We start from the raw sequence: 4,825 nt of genomic DNA, 5'->3' as shown, positions 1-4,825 counted from the left end.
GGGAAGGAGCTGCTCCACCATGGAACAATTGGCTGCTTTGGACAGTGATGGGCTCTTCTGCCTTTGAGGTTTCTAAACAGAGGCTGGATGGCAACCTATGAGGCTTTGCTGTGGTCTCAGATTTCCTGCATTGGCAGGGGGTCTGACTAGATGACCGTTTCAGGTGTTTTCCAGCTCTCTGGTTCTAATGGTTCCATCCTAGGATTTCCCTTTCTCCCTCCTCTCCAGGATTTTTGCTTCTTTCCAAGCTGTCTGGGTCACCAGACAGACTTGTGGTAAAAGGGTATTATTTGAGGTCCTTTAAAAATAAAAGTAAAAAGTTTCAGCTGGTTTCTGTCTCTCTCATTTTATTGGGCTCTTCCCAATAAAATAATATTAAATCAAGAGAGTGGAATATCCTTGATTTCCCTTAATCTTGGGGCTCATGATGGTTTTGGCCCAGAAATAAATGAGCTGCTTCCTCCACCCCGCCCCCACAAAAATATCAAGAAATATCTTAATTTATTTCTGAGTTGAAGCCAAATTCACCCTGGCTTAACTCCCTCTCTGGGACCCCAATACTCTCTCTTCACAGGCCAGACCTAGGGAAGAGGGATAAATTCTAGGTGTGGATGGTCAAATAACTCTGATTATTTTTTTCTAGTCTTTATTTCTCCTATCTTGGCGTACGGCAAAGGTGGGGAATCTCAGGCTTGCGACACAAATGTTGGCCTCCCCCAGGCTCTCTGTCTAGCCTTTAGAAGTCCCCCTATGCTCCTCCCATCCTCTGTGCCCTCATGAAGGGCTTGTGCCTGACTGGAAGGCATCCATGAACTCTGATCATGTCAGAGAGCGTGGTGCAGAGTCTAACCTACTGGACCAAAGGTAAAATGCACATGCCTAGAATGTGCATTCTGGCCAGGGATGTGTGGCCACACAGGAATTTGAGCTGAGAAACAGCCTCCTGTTTTAACTGGAGATGCTTGTGTATCTTATGCAAAGCACATCCTCTTCCATGGAGCTTTGCATAACTCTGGAGAACATTCAACACCCAAATTTGCAGGGGAGAAATTCGCTAATCCAATAGGGTCCGGCTCTTGTTTGACTCTCCTCCGCTCATTGATGAGATGTCTGGAGCCCGTCTTTATTTGACTCCCCCCTCTCTGTTTCTCTCTCCCCCCCCCAAACTCCACCTTATCTCCTGCCAGGATCTTATTAGCTGTGTTTACATGGCCAGGATGTCGAGCGATTAATTTTTAATGGCCTGGCTTATTGCATGTTTGAATGGTCTATTGAGTAATTCCCACAATTTAAGATTAATTCCCCCTTGAGTTTGGGAGGACTGAGGAGCAGGCCACATTAATCAGGCTCTCCGAATGCCAGGGGGAGGGGAGGGGGCAGCAATCAATCAATCTTCCCTGCCAGGGAGAGTCATGTTAAAATACCGCAAGGTACAAGGAGGTGGGGGGGGAGAGGAGTAATTAAGACTATGGGCTGGCTTCCTGCAGATCCGGGGAGCCCATTGAGGCTGCAACCAGCTTCCCACTCTAAATACTCCGATGTTAATTGGGGGGATTCAAAGGTTTTGCGCTTTCTGTGTAAAGGGCTGCTGTTGGAAGGAGTGAGAGGTTAGAAGCCGTGGTTATTGCAGAAACGCCATGTTAGATGGCGATGTGGAGGTATGGAATTAGGGAAGGGTTGCAGCTCTGTGACAGAACACCTGCTGTGCATGCAGAAGGTCCCAGCTTTGACCCCTGCCTGAAGCCCTGGAGAGCTTCTGCCAGTCAGTGTGGACAATACTGAGCTAGATGGACTTGGGGACACAGCCACTTCCTATGTGACAATCCCAGGTCCAACAGAGTGGCGCTGGGACGAGTTCACGGATGTGGACAATTTCTGGCTTCAGCAATCCTCCACTTGTGAGCTGCCCCCATCCAAAACGGTTGTGTATGTGGTGATGTCAGGTCATGAGAAAGCCCCCTCTCCTTTCTGTGAGGAAGCTACAGATCCGGGAAGAGGAAAGTGCTCTTGCACTTGGGTCTTGCTTGTGGGCTTCCATGGGCAGCTGGTTTACTGATGTATGGAGGAGAAGGCCATAAGTGGCTGCTAAGCATGACGGCTGTGCTCTGTCTCCATAATTGGAGGCTGTATGCTTCTGAATAACAGCTGCTGGAAGCCTCAGGAGGGGAAAGCTGATGCGCTGAGGTCCTGCTTATGGGCTTCCTTTTGGGGCACCTGGTTGGCCACTGGGAGAAGAAGATGCTGGACCAGATGGGCCCCCTTTGCCCTGATCCAGCAGGCTCTTCTTACCATTTGTGTCCCCTTGGGGTACCTTGACATAGAAAGTGGTGTTATCAGTCAGACCTTTGTCCCATCTCACTCAGGAGGACTGACCAGGTGTGGTTTCCAGACAGGGAATGTTCCCAGACCTACCTGGAGATGGTGCCAGGAATTGACCATGGGACTTCCTGCATGCAAAGCAGATCCTCCACCATGGAGCTACGGCCCTTCCTGAATGATGGAGGCTGCAGTCAACAAGAGCTGCAGGCAAAGGCTTGGGAAAGTCTGGCTTAGGGGAGCCCGACTTGACCTGGCTTCCTCAGCCATCTTTAGGGTGTCCTTACAGGTATGCCTTGGACTTCAGCTGCTATGGAGAACTTGCCTCTGTGGGGACTCCTAGGAGCCTGCAGTTAGCAGGAGCTTATTAGCTTGCTTTGATAGGCTGGGTGCTTGTCCAGGAGGGCCTCTGTTTCTCGCTTATTAAAAATGCAGTGCTTAACCTTTAATGTCTAAGTGTCGACTTGAGATAATCTCGTATATAATTAAGAGCTAGCTTTTCGGAGCTTAAATTGCTTGGCGAGATAACACCTATTTTTGCACTTGACTTCCCAATTTAATTTCCACTTACGCTAGCACTCCGCAGTGGTGGCGGTGGCCTGCTCCAGGTATGCCGTTTTGTTTTGTTTTATTTCTGCCGCAGAGGTGCACCGGTGGGCCATGTTTGCCGTCTTGTCTGCTAGTAAAATCTATCAGCAACATGCTCTGTAATAAAGCTGCCTTACTGAGCAACAGACCGGTGGGCCTTCTCTCTCACTGTTGTCTACTCTGACTGGCAGCAGCTGTCCAGGGTATCATCCAGAGGAAGCTGCCTTTTACCGAATCAGACCAGTGGTCCATTGAGCTCAGAATTAGGAAACTGGCTGGAGGTGGCTCTCTAGGGTTTTAGGCAGAGGACTTTCCCTATCTGGAGATGCCATGGACTAAGTGCAATGCACGGACTCTTCCACTGAGCGATAGGTCTTTCCTTTAAACATAAAGCAAGGTTCTAGCCCTCATACGTCTGAACAAAAGGTTGATTTAGATGGGAACATAGGAAACTCCCTTATACTGAGTCAGATCCTTGGTCCGTCTTGATCCGAACTGGTATGCTGACTGGCTGCGGCCCTTCAGGGTTTGAGATGGGGGTCTCTCCCAATCTTACCTGAAGCTGCTGCATCTGGGACCTTCTGCATGCAAAGCAGATGCTTTGCCCTTCAGCCTTGTTGCTGGCGCTCCTTAGGATTGCAGACATCTGGGCTTGTTTAGAAGCTACTCAAAATGTTGAACCATCTAGCTCAGAAATACCTATTGCATTCCAACTGGCTCACTAGTTAATCAGAGATGCTGACAGCTGAACCCAGAACCTTCTGCATGTGATGTATTTGCTTTTCCTACTGAGCTACTAGCTCTGTAAAATCCAGGGACAACATCTATTTCAACATCATGGATGGTGGGGGTACAGTTGCCCCTTTCAAAATCTTGATTTCTTTTCAATGTTCTTTTAAATAGTGGTGCAACCTCATATGGGAGTTCAGCCGGAATTTAGGGAGAAGAGGCCTGGCCTAGCCTTCTCCCTAGCTTTCTAAGTGCAGGGATTTGGGCACTTGACCACCTGCATCTATGCAGATCAGAAGCCCTTTGGCCATCTCAACTCCAGCTTGTGTGGCTTTAAATTCCACTGTGTATCTGTGGCTCCAGGCCAACAACGATTTTACATTTACAGTGTTTTTCCTGAGGCTATAGAAACAGTGCTGCCCCCCCCCCGGAATTATTCTTTTTTTTTCTTTCTTTTTCCTTTTCCAATTCTACTTGCAGCTGAAGTGGCATTGAAATTAACTAATCTTTTGTCACAAATCGCTCTCTGCTGAGTCGCCAGGAATGGCTCAGCCGGTCTCTGAAATCACAACAGCTCTTAAGTGGCTCATCCACGGAATGGAGGTGTTAGTGATGACCAGCTGGTGCTGAGCCATTATTGATGGCCAGCAACAGCATTGGCAAAGGAGAATCCAGAAGCTGTCATTTGCCCAATCAAAGCAGAGCAGATAATACTTAAAACAACCCTCCGCAGATGTGTTCCTTGTTCTTGAAGGCCCAAATGAAAGCTGTTGTTGAGCAGCACCCCTTTGTTCTTAAGGCATCATCTTGACTTTGATGAAATCATTCCCCACTCCCCCCCATTACGTAGAAGAGGGATGGGGAACAACTGTGGCCCTCCAGATGTTGGACTCCAGTCCACATCAGCCCTAGTCAACATGGACAATGGCCAAGGGTGATGGAAATTGTGGTCCAACAGCTATCTAGAAGACAACAGGATCCTCATCCCTGCTTTAGAAAGAGGCATGTGATGGAGGTAGCGAGGGCCAGTAAAGGCAAGCGATGGTCTAGTTCAGGGATGGGGAAGCTGTGACCTTCCAGATGATGCTGGCCTCCGACTACCTTCGGGTCCATCCAGAATGGCCAGTGGCCCAGCAACATCTGGAGGGTGACAGATGTTCCTCATTCCTGCTCTAGGGTCCTTTTTCTCTGT

The sequence above is a fragment of the Rhineura floridana genome, chromosome 18 (assembly GCF_030035675.1).
Source record: "Rhineura floridana isolate rRhiFlo1 chromosome 18, rRhiFlo1.hap2, whole genome shotgun sequence".
Taxonomy (NCBI): domain Eukaryota; kingdom Metazoa; phylum Chordata; class Lepidosauria; order Squamata; family Rhineuridae; genus Rhineura; species Rhineura floridana.
The sequence above is the reverse complement of the archived record's forward strand: the minus strand, read 5'-3'. Positions refer to the sequence as shown.